The following is a 10,928-nucleotide window of genomic DNA, read 5'->3' as shown; positions in this document are numbered from 1 at the left end:
AAACCTTTGTACATAAGTGCCTCAATTGTAGCTAAAGCTACCTCATATCTCATGACATTTAAATGCTCACTCTTGAGCTAGTCATCTAGACTAATAATTCCTAGTGACATGTTACTCGTATCCTATTCTATTCCTAAGGTTCAAACATGATTTTTCCTCATCTATTAAGGCTTTGTCTTATCATATTTTTATTAATCACATACACTTAATAGCTGTACAATTCATGTAATGATAACATTTTAATACATGTATAGCATGGTATTGTTTACATACGAATTTACCTTGATACCACAAATGTGAAAAAGACGTAATCGTCCATAAATTGATTTTCCCCGTTCTAGGTCCAAATCGCATTTTTCAACATCTAAAACATCACATTTAGCTAATTAAAATAATGTACTAATCAAATTAGTTCATTTACACACTTTGGCAAAATTTACAATTTTGCCCCTCTATTTTGCCAAAATTACCAATTGCCCCTAGGCTCAAAACAAGGTCTTTATTCAACTTCCTTCCTCTTTAAGCCTAGATAAACCATTTTCATAACTATGGCAACTCACAAAAATCATTATTACACACACTAACACCTTATCTTACAACTTAGCAAACTAGCCCTTTTTAGGGTGTTTTCATGCAATTTCTTTCACAAAAGTTGTTTATTAGACAACTACAACCCATATTCTTCCATAAAAACTTAGAAAACAACACATATACATTAATGGAAAAACCCTAGACTCTTTATCATTTTGCAAACTAGACCCCTCATTTGAAAGCTCATGCTTTAGGGGTTCCAAAAATGTAAAAATCATCGAGAAACAACCAAAGATCACTTACTTGTTAGGGCTTAAAGTGGCTGAAAGTTTAAAGTTCAAAACCCCATTCTTTGCTTCCATTTTTGGTGGAGAGAAGATGAAGAATGAAAGAGAAAATGACAACTTTTTCTTAATTTTATTTTATTACCCAAAAAGTCACTTTAAATCCTATAAAATATGGCTTTTTGGCCAATCTTGTCTCCCTTGGCTGACCACCTCAATAAAAAGGGTCTAATTGCCATTTAAAAACCCCCAATTTTAGTTATCTAGCTATTAAACACCTTTAGACACTAACATACAACTTTTACCTTTTACGCGATTTAGTCCTTTTTCGAAATTAGACTAGAAATCGCTAAAATTAACTTACCAAAATTTACATGCACTTATAAAATTATATTATAACATATAAAATAACATCAAAATAATTTTCTCTGGCCTCAAAATATTGGTTCCGAAACCACTGTTCCGACTAGGCCCAAAATCGGGCTGTTACACATCATGGGTTACCTTTATGGTTATAAGTTCAAACCTTCTACAACAGTTTGAATCTCTCAAGTAGGCAGTTGATTGATGTAGCAACCGGTGGAACAATGAACAATAAAACACCCGAAGTAGCTTATGAGTTTATAGAAAAAATGACACTGAATAATTATTAGTGGCAAGTCATGAGGAGAAAGCCGATGAAAGCAGTCGATGTTTTTAATCTAGAATGTTTTTATTTTTCTATGCAGGTGAATCCAATGATGCAATGCTATACAAATGGAGGTAGAATGACTAATCCAGAATGTTTACCTTTCAGTCTTAGCACAAACAATGAGCAAGTCAATTATATGGGTAACAATTCTAGACCTCAAAATAACCTTTATAGTAATAACTATAATGCGGATTGGAGGAACTATCTGAATTTTTCTTGGAGTGGTCAAGGCAATCAAAGAACACAACCCCCTCTAAGCATTCAGCAACCTTATCAGCAAGAGAAGAAGTCGAACCTTGAGAAGATGTTGACAAAGTTTATCTCAATGTCAGAAACTCATTTGCAAAACACTAAGGTGGCACTGAAAAATCACGAAGCATTGATTTAAGTACTCGAAAATCAAATAGGTCAACTTGCAAAATTAATTTTTGAAAGACCACAAGGTAGCTTGCCTAGAAATACTGAAACTAACCCAAAGGAGCAACTTCACGCAATTACTGTTTGAGATATGAAAGGGTTAGTTGAACATGAACAAGAATTGAGGCAAGAAGATGTGGTGAACAATGATGAGGTTGAGAAAGGTAAGGTAAAGCAAAAGCCAATTGTCAAAGGATACAAACCTCGAGTGTCATATCCTAACGCGTCGAAGAGAGAAAAAATGAACAAACAATATGGTAAATTTCTTAAGCTTCTTAAAAAATTACACATTAACTTATCGTTTGTTGAAGCTTTTTCACAGATGATAAGTTATGTCAAATTCTTAACAGATCTGTTAATAAACAATAGGAAGATAGACGACTCGTTAACTGTAGAGCTCAACACAGTTTGTTCAGCCATTCTCCAAAATAAACTACCCAACAAACTTAAAGATCCAGAGAGTTTTACTATTCCTTAACTCATTGGTAGTTTAAATATTGAGAATGCTTTGGCTAATTTAGGGGCTAGTATTAATGTCATGCCTTATAAAATGTTTAAGCAACTTAGTCTTGGGAAACTCAAACACACTAGAATGAGTATTTAATTAGCAGACAAAACCATTAGATATGCTAGAGGTATTATTGAGGATGTGCTTGTGAAAATCGATAAATTTATATTGTCTGTTGATTTTGTTGTTTTAGACATGGATGAGGATAGTGAGGTACCATTGATCTTAGGTCGACCCTTTTTAGCCACTACTGGACAATTAACGATGTTGATACGAGTGAACTTGTGCTTCGTGTAGGTGACAAAAAGATTATTCTCAAAGCACGCGATTCTGTGAGAGTCTCTAATGAGCGAGATGATTTTAAATGTTTTGTTAATGTGAGTAACCATTCGGTTCAACCTTCTTTGCAAGAAATCCCTTGTGAAAATGTGTGAGTGTCATGTTTCAGTCAATGTGACAAAAACAGAACAACATATGAAGAGCGAATGGTGAAACTCGATGAACTAGATGAATGGCGAACGCATGTTAAGGGAAAATTGGAAAAACAATATGCAGAGCCAAAGCGATGCCATGATGAGCATGTGATGAGAACGAACCAATTTAAGGTTGGGGACAAAGTACTACTGGACAAAAAGGATCCATGAGTTTCCTTTTCGGAGCTTGAGTCAAACGGATCGAACCAATTTATGGTACTAAACGCTTTTCCATACTATACAATTGAAGTAGCACATTCTGAGTTCGACACGCTTAAGGTAAATGGTACTCGACTTATACCTTATCTTGGTATTAAAATTGCTAACGAGAAAGAGAAGCTACTGCTCCGAGAACCACTGTAACCACGCACATACAAGGTAAAGTCGAGCTTAGACTCTAAATAAGCGCTTCTCGAGAGGTAACCCGAGTGTTTAATTTTTGTTTATTCTTTTTATTGCATGCTAATTTAAAATTAATTTAATTTAGTTTAATTTAAAAAATATGTTTTTGACCCATACTGTAACATCCTGAATTAGGGCCTAGTCGGAACAGTGGTTTCGGGACCACAAATTTGACGTAAAAAAATTTATTTTTATTATATTTTTATGGTCTACGATTTCACAGAATGATTACGTGAAAATCTGGTTCAAAAATTTCGACGTTTGGGCACTCAATTTGGTCAAAAGGACTAACTTGTAAAAAGTGCAAAAGTTGAGTTCTACATGTTAGAGGTGTCTAATTGTTATGAAATTTTAAATGGGAGGTCCTTAAAGGGTAACTAGACCATTATATAACTTTTTGGACAAAAATGACCTTGGATGGATAAAATTTCAAAGAAAGGCAAAGAGGGCATTTTGGTCATTTAGGGGTAAAATTCATTAAAAGACAAATTTTAAAACCCAAATGTGTCCCTTTCTTCTTGCTTCAGCCGAATTTACCTAGAGCAGCCATGTTTAGGGTTTGGCCAAGCTTCCAAGCTCAATATTAAGTGATTCCGAGCCCCGTTTTTAATGTTCTTTACATTTTTGAAATCCCAGTAACATGCTCTAGCTATTTCTACCATTATTTTGAGCTAGGGTTTATGTTTAAAAATTTAACCATGAGTAATATGCATGCATTTTTATGTCTAATGGTAGAAAATGAGTGTTGGGCGTTTAATAAACAACTTTTCCTAAGCGGTTTTCGATGAAAACGTTTGAAAGGACCGTTTTGTAAAAGTTGTAAAATTGGTCATAGATGGGTGATTTAGTGGAAATTGGGGGCTTTCATAGTTATGAAAAATGATCAGCATGCCATAAAACATAAGAAAATAGGATGAAGTTTAATTTTCGAGCCTTGGGGCAAAAGTGCAAATATGCAAAAGTTTAGGGGTCAAAATGTAAATTTGTAAAAATATGATTTTTAGACTCATAGGGGGCTGTCATAGTTATGAAAAATGATCAGCATGCCATAAAACATAAGAAAATAGGATGAAGTTTAATTTCTAAGCCTTGAGGCAAAAGTGCAAATATGCAAAAGTTTAGGGGTCAAAATATAAATTTGTAAAAATTTAATTTTTAGACCCATATGAATATTTTGACTAATTAGTAGGCTAAATGTGATATTATAAATCAAGGAAAATAAGATTTGGGCTTAGAACGAGGTTGAACAAGGTTAAGCACAAACTCGAAATAAATAGTCGTACTCGAAATCGAGGTAAGTTTATATGTCAATGATAATGCAATAATATTATTGTTCATACTTGAACTTAAATTAATATGTTAACATTGTGTGATGGATATTTATTTAGTTGATATGAAGATTATATATTGTAACAAATGCCAAATTATAATTATTTGCAATACCATGTTTATCTTATGGACTAATGTCTAAATAGACATGGAAATGTGTTAAATTGGATGTACATTGCATGAGCGGCTATGCATAATGAGATACTTGATGAAAAGAGAAAAATCTCGATTGAATAAAAAGGGAAATTTGATGGATAATCCATGGCTTACATGACTTGAGATCCTGCATGTGTTGCAGAAAAGGATTTAGCCCGGACGGGTAATCCATTGATCTCAAATATAGAAAGGATCTAGCTCGGACGGGTGTTCCTTAAGTGATCGAGCCTCCTAAAGAATATGTGTGCATTAAGGATTTAGCCCGGACGGGTAATCCGACTGGGGTGTGAATTTAGCCTGGACTCGTAATTCAGATCCGAGCTCATTGAGAGTGCTTGTCGTTACAAGGGATTTAGCCTGGACTGGTAATCCCGACGTCACTCCATGAGTTTATATTACGGGGGATTTAGCTTGGACTGATAATCCCACCGTAAGATGTGAGGTTTGCGGGAGTGCGCATATGAAATGATCACTTGTATAAATTGACAGTGAATGGGATATCCATCGAGATTCCGAGAAATTCAATGAGATTAATATGAGAAATGAAATAAAAGGCTCTTGCCATGATACATAATGTATGTTATATGATAATATTATGATGCATGTGAGTTGTCATGTTTGGACGAGTGCGGTGCTAAATGATAGCACAGGTAAGTACTCGAAACCCATGAACACGTGCTTCACATGTGAAATGAAGTGGACTTATGACAATGGTGCAAATGAATGAATGATATTTATGAGAATAATTTCTATGACAAATTGTGATAGTTATTATCTTGTTGCGCTAGGACAGATTTGGTACAGTAGCATTGGTTCGACTTTGAAAATCTACTAAAAATTGTGAAAATTGAATTAAAGACTGAATAAAATATGTAATTAAAGCTTAATCAGTCTAGTTTCACACAAAGGAAACGGTGTAAGCAAAAGAATTCTGCATCATGAGATATTTGAATTCTTGTGAGACAGAGTCGGAGTAATTCCAGACTCCCCATTCTCAACTTTGGAAAATCACTAGAAAATGTAAAAAAATAATTATGAGTTAAAATTGATATGAATGAAATTATTAATTAGTCTAATTTCAGGAAAAAATACAGGAACATTATTCGAGGCTCGTACTAGGAGATAAATAAATTTTACTAAAGAAAGGTCGAAGCTGTCAAACTGAGAAACAGGGGAGATTTTGAATAATAAACTGTACTTATTGGCTATACAAAAAATTCTAAAAATTTTATGATAAGAATATATATTAGTCTAGTCTCTAGGAAAATTAACGGATATTAATTTGGAGTTCCGTATCTCAATTTATCAATAATTTATCGACTATGACTCAAGTAGACAGCTTGACCAGAATATGAATAAAAGCATAATTATAGTTGTTTTACCTAAGGAAACATGTTATTATAATGCTTATTATTTTCATATAGACTTACTAAGCTTAAAGCTTACTCCCCCTTTCCATCTTTTTAGTTTTTACAGGTCAGCTCGGGGTTGGAGATCGTCGGAGGTAGCATCACACTATCGAGCCTTTACCCTTGGAGTATTGACATGTATATGTTAAACGTGTTCAAGTGAGTGGCATGGATAGGGACTTAGTTTTTCTATGATCGATGTTATTGTGATTAGCCAAATGTATTGGCTTATAATGATTTGTTGTATGTAGCCATGAGATGTAGCTTATAATGATTTTGGCTTGTAAGCCCATTCATCCATGATATGTGTAAATGTCTTGTGATGGGGTATGTGATTATGCTTGTTCACTATGTATAAGAAGTATATGGCATATGTGCATGGTGAATGCCTTAGGACCATTCGAGGTGGTCATGGCCATGGAATAAATGTGTGATATGGTAATAAGTTGTTAATGCCCTGAACATGGATGTTTAATTTATAAGTTAGTAAACATAGTATAATGGTATAAGGAGTAGAAATGGGTGACTTAAGGCTTGGAAAATAGCCTATTAGGGTCCACATGGTTGGACACACGGGCGCGTGTCTAGGCCGTGTATGACATACGGTTCCCTCCCATGGGTGTGTGCTATGGCCGTGTGTCCCCTGCACTTAAAATTTTAAGTTAGTATAGGACACGGGTAGGTCACACAGGCGTGTGCCATAGCCTTGTCCCAAAGTCAATATTGAACACGAACAGGCAGCATGGGCATGTGCCATGGCTGTGTTTAAAAGTCAGTGTTGCCCACGGGCTAAGGGCATGGGCGTGCCCCAAGTCACATGAGCCTATGAGTCCACACGGCCCACCTACACGGGCGTTTATGTAGGTTATAGGCTTCGATGGCCTGTATAAGGGACGATATATATATTTTCTAGAAGTTTTAATTTTGGGCGAAATTTGTTGACTCGATTTTCTACGTTTATGAATGTTTAAGTCTGGTAATACCTCGAGCCCTGTCTCGGTGTTGGATACGGGTGAGGGGTGTTACACATACGGCCTGGACACACGGACGTGTCCTAAGCCATGTACATGATTGAGCAAATGACAAAGAGTTACATGGTGTGAAGACATGGTCGTGTGACTCCTGGGACTTAATTTTTCAAATTTCGAAGGTAATATGGCTGAGTTGGTCCACACGGCCTAGCAATACGGCTGTGTGGCACACACGGCTTGGGCACATAGGCATGTCCAAGGCCGTGTGAATACTAGAGTTAATTTTTCAAATTTAATTACAAGTTAGTGAGTTATACAGGCAATAGACACATTTATGTGTGAGACATGGCCTGACAAATGAGCGTGTGTAAGACTGTGTGCCCCACATGACCTCTCACACAGGTGTGGAAGAAGTGAAGGAACAGCACACACGACTTGGACACACAGGCGTGTCCGAGGCTGTGTGAAGATTGGGCTTGAATTTTGAATTGCACATGGGCTGAGAAAGCTCTACATGGGCGTGTCGCCCAACACGAGCCTAAACACGACCATTTCCCCCTTTTTAACCCAAAAATACCTAAATTATTTTCCTACTTTGTCTTCTTCCTCCCTACCCTCTAACTTCTAACCTTAACTGACGTTCTCATCTCCTTTCACCAGTCCCCACCCCTGTCGCCCCCACTTCATCGTCGCTTAGCCATCCCTCTTCCCCCATTCCCTTCTTTCTCCCTTCCTCTGTCACCACCATCCACCGCCCCTTACAGCCCCAAACCCCTCACCTCCCTTCCTCTTTTGACTAAATGTGCCAAAGCCACAGCCCATCACCCCACCACACCCACACCCTTTCCCCTTTCGAGCCACCCTCTCCCCTCCCCCATTGTCCTTCTTTATCCTTCAAAAAAATACCCCTACGCTCTCCGACCACCAACCGCATATCCCTCGATTCTTGTCGCCAACCAACCACTGTGCGTAGCTCTCCCTTACGCTAACCATCACGTCTTTGGTCATCGTCACCGCTCTACCCTCAGTCCTCCTCATTTACACTTTTTATTTATTTATTTATTATTCACTATTTTATTTTCTTATTATTTTTATTTTTTATTTTATTTTATCTCTACTTTTATTATTTTTTCTTATTATTTTTCCTATTTTTATTATTATTATATTTTGAACTATTTTTTATCGCTATTATTGTGTTTGTTGTTATTTTTATTGTTCTTTATTTTCTGCTTATTTTTATTTTTATTGTTTTGATTATTATTATTCTTCTTTTTTATTATTTTTATTTCATTATTTCTATTACTACTTTTAGTTTTTCATTTAGTTTATTCTTTTTATTTGTCTCTTCATTATTGTTTTTATTACCCCTAAGTTAGTTTGAATCGTAGTAGCTTAAGTACATGGTTTTTGCATGATTAGGTATTAGCATATACTATTTTAAGAGTAGATTTTCTATTTAGGCAGCTTGGATTTTGATGTTTGTCATGAGAGGATTGCTAGTGACATCTTTTACTGTGTACATTGGTTCGCCTGCCCTTCTGTTTACTTGATTGGTGATGCTTATTTTATTGCTTTTCTGATATTGGACTATTTTATTTTTTTAGGCACACCATGACGAACACTAAAGACAAATCTAAAGTCGTCGTCCTCATTTCAAAAAAGCGAAAGACTTCGGCACGACCTCGTCATCGGGCCTTTCCGTCGATACACACCATCCATGTCTATGATTTTCACAAGGCCCTCAAGAGTACCTCTATCAACATCTCCGACAGAAGTCACTGGGATTAGTTCATTGTTTTAATTGGACAACTTTAGAGCAGATTAATTTAGCTGATAGAGTTCTCGCACTGATTATTACAGCTCATTGTGACTATTTCTTTTCCATCATCGAGCCCACCTATTCGGAGTTGACCTTAGAGTTCTTTTCAACATTCGTCCTTCAGCATGTGATGTCGAGCCATGATGAGTCGGGCACTATTAATTTCAGACTCGGCGATCATTTAAGTGTTCTAGACTTCGGAGCTGCCTTAAGACTCTATATTAAGGAGTTCATGAGTTCCAAAGGGTTTCTCACTTTATACCGACACATCCATTATTCTCCGTCTCTATACTCAGCAAAGCTTACAGCGAGTACAACGCCCTATAACGCGAGTCAATCAAAGGCTACTTCACTTCCTCCGACCTTAAGCTTCATGTCATCTTGGCTCATACAGTAACTAGTCAGAAGGAGAGCATCGGAGTTGTTGATACATTCTACGTTTATTTTTTGTGGAGCATGGCCACGGGGCGTATATTTGATCTTACCTACTTTATTGCCCTAGCTTGCTGCCATTAGACAGAACGTAGTAGAAAGGGTCCTATCTGCTTAGGCCCTTACGTCGTCTCCTTGACACTCCGAAGCAGTCCTCCTCCTTTACACTAGTTGCATAGATAACCCCGCAATACTTATCGAGTATGAGTCACATGAGGATGATCGAGTGACTGCGTGAAGCTGATCCTCCTCAATACTGATTACCTCATTTTGACCCTTAGGATAAGCATAAAGACTTCACTGATGATGTCTCTTTCCACCACAAGGATCCACCTCATCAACCACCTCCGAGTCACCATACTGCTACTTCTGTTGCTACCTTCGTGAACTTCTCTGAATGGTTCACTCGTTTTGAGCGACACTATTTTGAGTGGTTCAATAGTATTGATGTGACCATGTAGCAGATCTGTCAACATCTTCACATTTCGTCTACAGTGTAGGTGCCTCACGATCCCAATGACTCTCACAATGAAGTTCGTTGATCTTAATTATTATTTTCTTTTTATTTTCATTTTCATTTTTATTTTTAGTTGTTTTATTTTTATTTCTTAAACTTCTTTAGTTTCTTTTTCTTTCGAACTATGTTTTTTTTATGGTTGTTTCCAATTGAGTTTGTAACCTCTTAATCTTCTTCATTATTTGTATTTATTTTCTTATTAGTTTTCTCAGAACCATACACTACATTTAGATTTACCTACAATTCCAGTTTTCACTATTCTGGTGATTTCATCCATATTTAGGGCAGTTTCAGTTTTCTCCCTCTCTTATTATATATTCTACTTATTATGTACTTATAATTGTCTGTACATTGAGGACAATGTACATCTTAAGTGTGCGAAGGTTATTTATATAATTATTAGAAAATCCTTGAATTATTTCTTGTGTTTAAATAATTTTCTCATACTTTCATTAGAGTGAATTATTTTCAATTTGGGATTTTTTATTGATGTTGTTTTGGTTTAATTTGTAGATATTTTTGCATTGGTTGATTTAAGCTTTAAGACATAAGAGAATCAAGCATGATAAGTTATTTTCCAGAATTTAAAATTTTAGGTTGTGAGATTTGGAGCCTTTAGAGCATATATTGTAATGTCCCAAAATTCACGGGTATTGAAAAAGTGCAATATCGGGCCTCCATCTTAGTAAATCAAGTTCAAAAATAATTATTAGAAATATTTATGAGTCTAGTGATGTGTTTAATTAGGTTTAAATTAGGTGAATTTAGCTTAATTAAGAATAATTAGGAAAAAAGACTAAATAGAATAAGGCGTAAAAGTTTAATTATAAAGTAAAAGAAAATAAGAGGGACTGAATAAGCAAATAAGCCAATGGCTTAAGATGAAGGGGTAATACATGGAAAAATCTTAGATTTTTCTTGATTTATATTATAAAAATATTATTTAATTAAAACATTATAAATTATATTAATTTAAATTAAGATATTAT

Source organism: Gossypium hirsutum, chromosome A02 (assembly GCF_007990345.1).
Source record: "Gossypium hirsutum isolate 1008001.06 chromosome A02, Gossypium_hirsutum_v2.1, whole genome shotgun sequence".
Taxonomy (NCBI): domain Eukaryota; kingdom Viridiplantae; phylum Streptophyta; class Magnoliopsida; order Malvales; family Malvaceae; genus Gossypium; species Gossypium hirsutum.
Note: the sequence above shows the minus strand (reverse complement) of the source record.